Source organism: Triticum urartu, chromosome 3A (assembly GCF_056163025.1).
Source record: "Triticum urartu cultivar PI428250 chromosome 3A, HENAU_Tu73, whole genome shotgun sequence".
Taxonomy (NCBI): Eukaryota; Viridiplantae; Streptophyta; class Magnoliopsida; order Poales; family Poaceae; genus Triticum; species Triticum urartu.
The window spans coordinates 620,479,992-620,492,106 of NC_141875.1; the positions used below are offsets into that span (position 1 = coordinate 620,479,992).

The following is a 12,115-nucleotide window of genomic DNA, read 5'->3' on the forward strand; positions in this document are numbered from 1 at the left end:
AGCACATTGAGTTGTATTGGGGTTTCTTTTTGTACTGAATATGATGGATAAAATTAAATGCAATGAGCATCCTTTCAGAAGACATCTGTCCCGGTATAACAACATCAATTCTTAAAGATGAAATCCCTCACCATCAGTCGGAGTGGGTTGACGGGTAATTAGTTATATATGACGCACATTGTTTTACCATGTAGATAGCGATCGATCGACGTAACATTATTTTCATCCATGGTTTTTATTGAACTAAAGAACAAGATTATCTTGAGCATACCAAACACATATTGTGCACAAAAAAATTGTCTATGCGAGGCTCTAAAATAATATCTATGCAAGGCGAGCTGTCATTTTTATATGCAATGTATTCATATTGGCAAGAATAACATGTGTAAACTTGTATATTTAGTAAAGAAAAAGTCTACTATTTTGGTCACCATGTTTAGTGTTTAGGAGGCAGGACGAAATCGACCCGGTCGCTTCCAGGGTATAATTTAAACTGTGTAATTCTTGCCGGCATGACTATTTGTAATTCATAAACACGTAACTGATCCTTCTCTAGTGTAAATAAACTAAGGCTAGTAGCAACAATCACAATGCCGTCACTAGTGACGCTCGAAGATTAACTATGCAACCAATCGTATGCCTCGAAAAGGACCCAACCATGCATGCATTTGTTAGTTAATAGTTATCCGTTGATACCACCGAGGTAAGCAATTTATTTTTATGGAATCCATCTGACCTCTACCATTCCATTGCAGTGTCACAGTAAGCAAAGCTCTTGGATCACAATTGGACGCATAAGACAGTAGCAATGCGATGCAATATTTCCCTTTTGGTACTTAAACTTATTGAGGCCATTTCAGTGCACCATTTACTTGTACCCCCTCTTGTAAGTTTGCAGGGTTTATCGATCTTACATTTTTTTTCTCCTTATTTGTTATTCTCACTTTTATTCATCTCGGTCAAATGATTAGATTTTTGAGGTATATTAATTCGCCAATGGTTAAAAGAAAGCTGGTCAATGCATGTAAGTGTTTCTAATCATTTAGTGCCCATGCATGCATGCACTGCGATTTTTGGCGATACAAGCACACTAATTGGGCAGTTATGAAAACTACGAAATTTGTTCCCCCGATCGTGATCTATCTTGGTTGCTGACATTTTATTTTGGATAGGCCTAACAAACCAGAAAGGAGGAAGCAGTACCAAAATCATATCCTTCACTTACTTGATCTAGGACTGAGATTTAAGAAGATCCGACAATCATGTGTTTCGAGTATTGTAATTCTAACTTGAATCTCCAGGTTTTTTAAAGCACATGCATTTATTGTAAAACTAGCAATTACAATCAAATCCCTCAGAAACAGCTTCTCGGCTGTAATATTTTTTTGAAGACAAAATCCTTCCAAGGCTTCAATAAAGAATCCACAATTGGATCAGAGCGCTGACCACACTTGCATAGACTTGATTACTGATAGAGCTCGAGAGAACCCCTTGAATCACTAACCTATAAAGATTGAAAGTGGTCAGAGATTAACATACTTGGGCTAGGGATGATCTCCTAGAAGTGCATGTTGTCGACACGAGAACTTTGTCATATTGCTGAAGAAAGATTCTAATTCACAAAAATCAAACCAAAAAGGCATCAAGACATATTGTCGAAAACTCAACAAATCCAAAAGATCGATTCTACGAGGACACAAACATAAATTCAACACAATAGCAGTTGCACCAAACATACAAGGAAAACATAGCTCTGCCTCCTTACGTAGCGTTGCCCGGTAGAGCATCGTCGCGCCAGGGGAAGAAACATATGACCACATGTAGACTGTCATTGAGGACCACACAAATCATCGCCAAAAGACTTAAAACTCATGTAACGGGCCTAACAGTTCCTTGATAAAAGAAAGGCTCTCGAACTGAGGCCCCCAAGTCGTCCACATATGTTCGGGCTGTCTGCAAACACCCAAACCCATCTCATATACAGTTAGGAAATGGGGACATCCGGACAGCCCGTCATGTCAGACCCAGCCCACCCCGACCACTTTCTCTCTATTGTTTTTCTTTATCTTCTCTCTATTTCCATCCCCACCAATCATATATGCGGACAAATGAGGTTTTCGCAGCATGTCCGTGGGCACAACCTTGAGGTAGACATATTGGGGGGTCAAAATGGCAATCAAATGAAACATGCTCCAAAAACTGCTACAAACGAAATAAGAGAAACATTTTCTCTTCCATCTCAGCTTTTTCACATATATAAGTATCTGCCGAGATGAACCAACTACATGATGCGCCGTTTTGTGACAGAAGAAGTGAAGGTTGCTAACCATGTATGGCATGTGGTAAAAAGATCCCATCTTTTTTCTCTCTTTTTCGAGCAAAATACCATCAGACTTTATTAATCACTGATTGATGTGTTTACATAGCTTGAAGGCTTCAGAAATCCAAACACGGCGACCTGACACAAGAGCAAGCGGATTCCTGGCAATATTATGGGCATCCCATGACAGTTTTCATATCAATGATCTCTAATAATCATAGCAGTCCTCCCATCTTTTTTCTTTTCAAAAATATATAATACAGATCTTATCTTTTTTTAGAAGAATACAGATCCTATCTGTATGCCCTTTTTAGGGGTATATATGTTTATGTTTTTTTAGGGGAATATATGTTTATGTTTTTTTAGGTGTAATATGTTTATGTTCAACTGATCTCTTTGCAGCCCGCGTCGTGCGACCAGTGCAGGCCGGGTGTGTTTGTCCACGGCCCACTATGTTGGGCAGGTTGAAAGCTTCCGGAGCGTGATTCGTTTAGACCACCCAGCCCATCGATTTCTACACCCGTGCAAGGGAGGTGGACAGGCCCAGTTTAGTCGTACGGGTTGTTGTTCGTTCGCTGCAGTTTTTTTCTTTTCGTTTCTGTTTGCTTTTTTTGTTTTTCTTTCCGGTTCTTTATATGGGTTTTTCAGATTTTCTTGCTTTGTTGTGGGTTTTTTTGCTATTTTTTATTTTTAAATACACGACGAACAATTTTTTAATGCACAGTGAACAATTCTTTAATATATGATGGCCTTTTTCGAATAAACATTAAATACTTTTGTAATATATCGTAAAATAAGCATAATACACGCCAAAAAAGTTCGAATATACTTTCAACATTTTTTAATATACACTGAATATTTTTTCATATATAGTGAACTGTTTTAATATACAATGAACATATTTTGCAGTACACACTGAATATTTTTAAACTTGCACTGATTTTTAAAAAGGGTTTAAAACATAAAGATTCGCAACAAAAACTCTTTTCAGAGAAAAACCAACTAAAAGATTAAAGAGTAAAAAGCATGCTCGCGCCAGAGTTGGCCGGCCTATTTCCCTTGCTTTTAGGCATTGCTGCCGCGCCTACCCGACGCCTGCGGGCGTCCAAGAGGAGTCAGTGTTGAAACCTGAATTTTTTAGACAACTGACGATCTTTTTTGTTGAACACAGTACAAACGCAAACACTCATATACACGTGCATACACTTAATCCTTATGAACACACACGCACATCCTATCACTATAAGCACCTTCGAAAGACTGAGCCGGCATATCATTTTGAAATTTACGAAGTCACCTCGTCGTTGATCGGAACGTCTTCTCCCACTGAATGCACATCGCCGAAAATCCTGAAATAAATCCAGAAATAAATGCGAGCACCAGGGTTTGAACCCTGGTAGGCTGGGGATACCACGGTCTCTCTAACCATCCAATGTTTTTCTAGATCAACTATTCTTAATCTTCTAGAGGCAGAGTTCCTTCAAGATTTGCGACAACACAGGTAGCTTTCCCAATTACAAGTTTATTGCACTAAAGAAGTACCCTAGCACTTACGGCACGGTGATCGTCAGGTTCAGTCAGCGGTCTTCTTGTAAGTATACCACCGTGCGACGAGCAGGTACGCGCCGAAGTTGCCGGTGCAGAGCATGGCGAGCAGCCAGAAGAAGTAGTCTAGGTGTCCGTCGTTGATGTCCTCGGGAATCCACCCGGGCCGTCCGTCCCTCGTCGTCACGTGCACCACGATGGCCACAAGTGTCGAGCTCGCGTAGTTGCCCAGCGCAAACGCCGCGCTGGAGAGCCCCGAGCAGACGCTCCGCATGGCATCCGGCGCCTAGTCATAAAAGAACTCCATCTGCCCGATGAACGTGAACACCTCTGTGGCCCCTACCACCACGTACTGGGGCACCTACCAGAATATCGACATCGGCACGTACTCCGCGCCGTCAGCGCCGGTGTAGGTGCCGTGACGCGCGACGACGCGTCGCCGTGCGACCTCGAGCGTGCCAGCGGCGAGCATGGCGATCGTGAGGATGACGAAGCCCACGCCCATGCGTACCAGCTGCGTGAACCTGCGGCGGTGGCCCGTGAGGCGGCGCGCGAGCGGGACGACGGCGCGGTCGTAGAGCGGCACCTAGAGCATGACGCTGACTGTGTCGAAGACGGTGAGCATGGTGGCGGGCGCGCGAAAACGGCCGGCGCGCGGGTCCAGCGTGTCCCCTGAAGGATGAAGGTGGTGCTGATCCGCGTGTAGGCAGCCACAAAGATGATGCCGCACGCCCACACCGGCAGCAGCCGCAACACACACTTGGTCTCCTCCACTTGAGTCACCGTGCACAGCCACCATGGGCTCGCCGGCCGCACCCTGTCGCCCGCCGTCTCCACCGCCGCCTTGTCCAAGAACTTGAATAATGGATAACAACCGACCTGTGCAACCGATTAATTTTTTTAGAAAAAAGTATACTTTTCGTCCCTCAACTCTTCGTGGAGTTTACTTTTCGTCCCTCAACTTCAAAACCGGACAGAGTGCATCCCGAACTAACGAAACCGGACAAAAATCATCCCTTCTCTCGGCTGACCCAGTATTGGTGCTGACTAGGCGTGGTTTTGACTAGTCCATGCTGATGTGGCAATGTGACCCCACAAAACAGACGGCCCTCTCCCTCACTCTGTCTCTCTCGCGTTCTCCCATAGATTTTGTAGGATGCTATGGATTAATTAGGGGATAGAATAAGATTCGCTAACAATAGAACGGAAAGAGGCAAAATAGTAGTGATCTCATGCATCTGATCTTATCTCAACGTGAACGTCAAGTGCGCTATCTTCAATGACTTCTCTCACTTCTGTTTAGAAAAAAAGAGGACTGGACCACTTTTTTAGATACTGCAAAAAAACACAGTTTTTGGCATACTACAGTTTATGAAACTTCTGTTTTTGTTTCATCCAAACACCTCAAAGTATGTAATACCAAAGTTTTTTTACAAACCACAGTATTTCCTGAAAACTGCAAAAATACTTTGTAAACAAACGCATTACTTTCGGTTTGGTTCGGTAATAACCAAATTAACCAAAATTGACGCGGATTTTTGAATCAATCCATAACTTTTTCACGTGTAAATAGATCATGTATATCATAAATGAGTAGAAAACAATTAGAAAAGGATAAAGAAGGAACATTGGATCACATAAATCCAAGCACTAAATGGGCTAGAAAGTATTGTACTATAGCAGCCCATTACGCTTTTGAACCCAAAAAACCTCAATTTTTGGTTAATTCGGTTTAACCTAATGGTTTTCCGTTGCTAACCGAAAAAACCGGAATGCAAATGGTTTTCATAATTTAAAACTAAAACTGAAACCAAAACCTGAAAAAACTGAAATGTCGGTTCGGTTTGGCTTTTTTGGTTTTGTTTTGGTTTCCGGTTTGGTTTTGCACACCATGAGCTATTGCACGTCTAATTCCTACTCCCTCCATTCTAATGAATAAGGCATGCACGCATCTCAAAAATCATCTTTAACCATAAATTAGACCAAGAAAATATGATTTATTGGGTTTAAAAATTATATATCAATTCATGTGCATATGCACCCATTGTCTAAATACATACTTTGAAAATTTGAAAAATTCAGAACAAAAATCCTGCGGCTATATCCGGACATTCTATGTCCGTGCCAAAAGTTTCGATGAAAAAAGACGTTTTTTGTGGCTTGTGTAAAAAGGATAAAGAAATGCCTCGTGAATAGTTATAATGAAGTATCAGAAATTGTCTTTTTTACACAAGCCACAAAAAACCTCATTTTTCACTGAAAACTTTGTGCACGTACATAGAATGTTCGGGTATACACGCAGGATTTTTGTTCAAAAATTTTCAACTTCTTAAAATGTGCATTTAGACAATAAGTGCATATGCACCTAGGAGCCATAGCCAATTTCCGGTAAATTATGAGGAATAGAAGTGTGGATCTACTGTATGAGAGAAGAGAGACAGGACATGTCACATTCCTTCATTGCATGCATGTGGATGAAGGATGATATCAGGTGGTGGGTCAGGATGTTGAAATACCAATATTTAATAAACATGAGAAAACAATGCTACTATATATGTGGTATAGAATATGGTGTGTGGTGGCGCAGGGTGATTGGCTAGCGCCTGGTAGGTACCGGTAAAATTTTCACTCTGTGTCTCCAACCAAATTGTCTGGTCGTAAAAGAGAGTTACCACATGTGGGTTCCAAACTAGCCCAAATTGTGAGAGGGAAGTACATAGTGAATAAATAAGATATTCTCACCCATGGGCTAAGAGTACTACTTCCTTCATCCCAAATTACTTGTCTTTAGATTTGTTTAAATACGGATGTAATACTAAGGCCTCATACATGCCATACTTAAAAGTCAGCTTTCAATTTATTTTCAGAATTTCGGGCTCGAGCCAAAATCCTCCAAGTCTTACTTCCGGTGACAGCCGCTGCTTGGGAAAATAACTCAAGGCCTAAGAATAAGTATTTTTTAGATTTTTTTCATAACACAGTACAAACGCAGATGCTCATATATACGCACATACATTCAATCATGAATGCATGCACGCACACCCTACCTTTTTGAGCATCTCCAAAAAAATGAACCAGCACATCATGTTGAGATTGACAAAGTCACCACAAACAATGTAGTCCATGGGGACGTCTCCTCCAACTCATATCGCCCGAAAGCCTGAATCCAGAAAAATGCAAGCACAAAGTCTAGGTCTTAGAACCTTGGTGGGCTGGGATACCATTGTCCTCCTAACCATCCAACCACAAATTTATTCGCAATTTTTTTAAAAGTGATGAGGTCTAAGAATAAGTTAACATTTTAGTTTTCTTATCACGTAAAGCTAACTTTTTTATAACCCATGAACTTGATCATGCTTGTAATATAATTGTTCAGGTTTGAACACACAATTATATTCAACGATAGTTATAACTAAAGGGTTTGTCGAGAGCACATCTACATTCACGTGAATCTCCGCGTAAAATCAATGACATATTCCCTCCATTCAAATGAATAAGGTGCGCATGCTTTCCAAAATCCAACTTTGACCATTGGAAACTTCATTTCAATATGAATTGACGGAAATTGGCTATGGCTCCTAGGTGCATATGCACACATTGTCTATGTGCACATTTAAATCATCCATATCTTTTAAACCATAATTTAATTTTTCAAACTTTGTAGTATATTCAAACTCATGGCGCCAAGACTTTAAAACAAGATCAATCTTAGATACATTTCAGACATGTTTAAATTTGACTGTTTCAACCGACTTATTCAACTTCATTTGAAAACATTTTAGTCATTTGAAAATCCAGATTTAAGTTCTTTCAAAAACATATTTGAATTTCACACAATTATTTCGCAAGTAGATTCAAATACTATTTCACTCAGTTCAAGAAACTGGCTATTTGTTTCTAAAAACGATGTCAATCATAATTTCAAAAGACCAATTCAATTTTTTCAAAACCCGATTCCAATTCAATTATTTGAAAGCATTCATTTCGAGTATTTCGAAACATACATTTAATTATATTAGGAAACCTATTTCAATAACATGAAAAAAAGGTGATTTCAGTTATCGAGTTCATCCATTTCAGTTATTTGAGAACATATTCTGTAGTTTAAAATTTTGAGTTCATCCATTTCAATTATTTAAAAACATATTTCAGAAAACATAACACTATTTTGCAAATATGAAGTTATGAAATCTATAACTTTACTCACTTAAACCTGATATAAACACAAAAAAGGCATTTCACTTCCACAAATCCACCAACATCACTTTCAGTTTACATATTTCACATTGTTATTTCAATTTCAGAAAAATATTTGACATTTCACCAGTAGCACTTTCAGTTTAGATATTCACACATCACAAAAATCCTATTTCAATTCTTTCAAAAACATATTCACAAACTGGTTTCAATTATTTGAAAACATCCACTTAAATTATTTCAAACCATACATTTCAGTTATTTGAAAAACATATTTAAATAGGATCAATTTCATTTTTTTCGCAATTATTCAGTTCATCCATTTCAATTATTTCAGAACATATTTCAGTTTTTCAAAAAAAAAGGGATTTCACTTATTCCGGGTAAGACTCCACTACTTAAAAAAAAGTGAGTTCATCCCTTTCGGTAATTTCATAACATATTTCACTTTTCCAAACTTACAAAAAAATCACTCTTCTGAAACATATCAATCTCACTAAAACCTTCACTCCATCTCGAATACACTCATTGGTCCTATTCTAAGCAGTTCCCCACACTAGAATAAATTTAGTGAAATATGTGGATTGAAATGTTGAAATTTGAACATGTTTGAATTGTATCCAAATTGATCTTACTTGAAATGTCTTGACGCTAGGAGTTGAAATATACATAAAGTTTCAAAAATGTAATTGTGGTTTAAAATATCTGAATGGTTTAAATTAGCAAAGATGAAATAATGTCTTTGTGGGTTGTAGACTAGAACCGATTCTAGCTTTTTTTTTTCCTCGGCATGAGCATGCTACAATGACTTACCATGAGGTTTGTTGCTCTTAGATTTTGTGGCGTCAAGTTTTGATCGACAATCGACATTGACCATGCCCTACTAGCACCCTGTAAATCTACTTTTGTGTCAATTGCTATTCTTTAATTATCAAATTTTGTCTGGGTCCAATTCAATTATGTGGTCGGCGCAAACGAGGTAGTAAAGGGATGGAGACATGGTAGGGGTGGTGGCATGGATTGGGAGGGGGCGCGGAGCTGTCCGCGTCGGGTGGCAAAATGGTGGTTAGGCCCCTGGCAGTGGGCCTGTTGACAACAAGGGGTGAAGGGGGTCGACGGCGATGAGGGAAGGAAAGTGACTGAAACTAGAAAACAAAAACATCACCTAAAAGAATAGTCAGTCTTTTTTCCGTTGAAGCAACTTCCTTGGACTTTTGCTGCATTTTTGTGGTTATCGATTCAACAAAAGATATGAGTGTGATGATTCGGTGTGTGAACAGTAGAATCAAATAAAATACTCGCAGCGGCAATTAATGTGGATCGAAGGAAGAAGTAAAAAAGATCTGATATTTTTTGGCATCAAAGATACTCAAATGTGTGATGTGGGTGCTAAAATTCATGGTGTTTGGACATTCGAAGAGGTCAGGGCACACTCATGCAGGAGCGTGACGTTGGTCAGGGTCTCCACGTCACACTTCCTGGAAGTGGCGAGCATCTTGTGAATTCACAAGAATAAGAATGTGGCTAACTCTTATCTAGACGAGACTTAACTATATCTCATCTAACTCCTACACTATTTGATTTTATGCGGAGATTCATATGAATTTTTAATTTTTATTTCACTAATCAGATGATGTAACAGTTAGATGATACTTTGGTAATTCTCATCAGCAAATCTGCACAAACAAGATGCTCAGATTTACTATGGGTTGAATTTTAACAAAAGATAATGTTGGGCAGCTACTGTGAAGAGTGGATGACACCGAGATTAGGTTTGGTCCAGGTTGGCTGATTAGCTTGCTCAATCAGTCACACAGCATGTCTCAATCATAGACAAAATAAATTGAACGCTCCTTTCTCAAAAAACTGCACATGATGGAGACGATGCAAGTGGAAGGCGATGCTAACGACGGCCAGGGCACGGGAACTGACCTGAACTCGTCAGTGTGCGCGAGGCGGCGGCTCCCCTGAATCACTGACATGCCGTCGTCCCCGTCACACTCGTGCAGCAGCGTGGCGTCGGTCGGGATCTCCACGTCGCACTTCCTGGCGGCGGCGACCACCACCTGCGCGATCCTGGTGAGCGGGCTGCCGCCGGGGGGCTGGTGGCGGCGGTACGCGCCCGTGCCGGCGAGGAACAGAGCGACGGCGAGCACGCTGAGCAGCGCCGGGATGCCGTAGCCGAGCCGCCAGCCGTGGGCGGACTGCACCCACACCAGGACGGTGCCGCCCACGAGCGAGCCCACGACGATGGACAGGTAGAACCAGTTGAAGAAGGAGCTCTGCCGCCCGCGCTCCTCCTCGTCGGACTCGGCGTCGAACTGGTCGGCCCCGAACGACGACAGGACCGGCTGCAGCGCGCCGCCCAGCGCCACCAGGTACAGCCCCGCGTAGAACACCGCGCTCTCCAGCGCCGCAGACGCGCTCGCCGCCACGACGCCGTACCCCGCGACGGAGATGAAGAGGAAGAGGGTGATGGTCCAGTACCTGCCGAGGAAAGAGTCGGCGAGGAAGCCGGCCGCGAGCGGCGTGATGGAGGCGGTGCCCTGCCAGTTGGTGACGCTGTTCGCCGCGGCCTTGCTGCCGGAGTGCAGCTGGACCTTGAGGAAGTTCACCAGGTTCGTCGACACGCCGTAGTAAGCGCTGTACTGGAGGCAGTTGTTCACTGCACACCACGCGCGCGTGAATGCATGAGCAGCATATTTAGCGTGGATCTAGGTGGATCATAGCGACAAGAAGAAAGTGGTGCAAGTTTTACCGAGGATGAAAACGTAGCCCCACGAACTCCGGCGATCCCTCGTGGACGTCCGGCGATCGGGGTCACCCTGCAGGCCTTTTGATTCGAAACGGAACCAGCTGAAGCAAAAGAGAGGAGGAACATTAGCCTGAATGAGGGTCGAACCTGTACACGCTCCCAGGCGTGAGACCTCTTCTTCTGTCCTTCTTTGGTCTCCGCCGCCGCATGGTACAGTGGTTGCGTTCTCTGACGCCGCTGTTTGTGAGGGGCTGGGCATGTCCAGTTTGGAGTGGTGATTCTCAACCATGAGGGGAATTGTGTGGCTGCGTGCTCTGAACCTTTAAGGGGCGTGCGTTCTTCGGAGTTGGCTGGAGCAATGGCTCTTCGGCGCGCTGTCAGCTTAGTCCGGGAGGAGGGTTTTACCGATGTCCTTTTCAAGTCTGATTGCCTCTCGGGGGTGCAGCGGTTGACGTCTCTGTCTAAGGATCGCTCGGTGGTGGGCTCTGTCCTTGCGGATGTCAAGTCTTTGGCTAATGGCCTCTCATCCGTGGCCTTTCTTCACGTTCGTCGGCATTGTAATGTTTTAGCTCATGTATTAGCTAGATCAAGTTTGGGCTCTTCTAGCCTTTGTAATTTTCATTATGCTCTGGATTGCATCCGGAAGACTCTTTATAACTTTGTTGCTTGATCTATAAAGGCCGGCGTTCTCTCTAAAAAAATGAGGGTCAAACAGTAGATCGAATGAGACGCTCGGTCTTAAAGTTTTGAGGAGAGGTACAAGGACAAGAGATGCGGTAGGTGATGCCATTGTGGAAGAAAAATATACGTACAGATGAATTAATGAAATCATCATCATTGTCACACTGCATACATTTTGGCAAAACATGTAAATGAGTTAAGACATACAGTATGTAAACAAATGCTGGAGTGGAGGGGGTGTCAGGATTCGTAGCGTCAGGGACGCGAGCAAGAATAATGAGAAACAGACATCTTTTTTCTTACAAATGTTTTTTTAGAAACTAACATACCCAAGCCTCTATATCCGGCAAGGTTTTCGCTCCGAGATTCATCCACTTGGTGAAAATGACCCATGGTGAATTGTGGATGTGGCACGTGCTATTATTTTGGGAGGCCAGGGGGTAGAAATCGGCTGTGACTGCAGGCTTTCCGTGAAAATTTTGTTAACGTGGTTTGTATTTCCGTGTGTGCGCTTTGTGCGCTTAGCTATTTTCTAGGTTTGTGTGGGCCATCTCTTCCACGTTGACCTGACTGCATGATCTCTCTTGCGTGGATGACTACATGTATGGGTCGACATC

At 42.4% G+C, this 12,115-nt stretch overlaps 1 pseudogene across 1 annotated transcript; it reads right to left on the minus strand.

Moving 5' to 3' along the window:
* Positions 1-3,742: 3,742 nt before the first annotated feature.
* Positions 3,743-11,213, minus strand: LOC147980840 (protein NRT1/ PTR FAMILY 8.1-like; annotated as a pseudogene). Its single transcript, XR_015598697.1, has 3 exons — positions 10,821-11,213; positions 9,991-10,727; positions 3,743-4,720 (listed from the first exon to the last, which is right to left on the minus strand). The product of XR_015598697.1 is annotated as a protein NRT1/ PTR FAMILY 8.1-like (transcript).
* Positions 11,214-12,115: the final 902 nt, after the last annotated feature.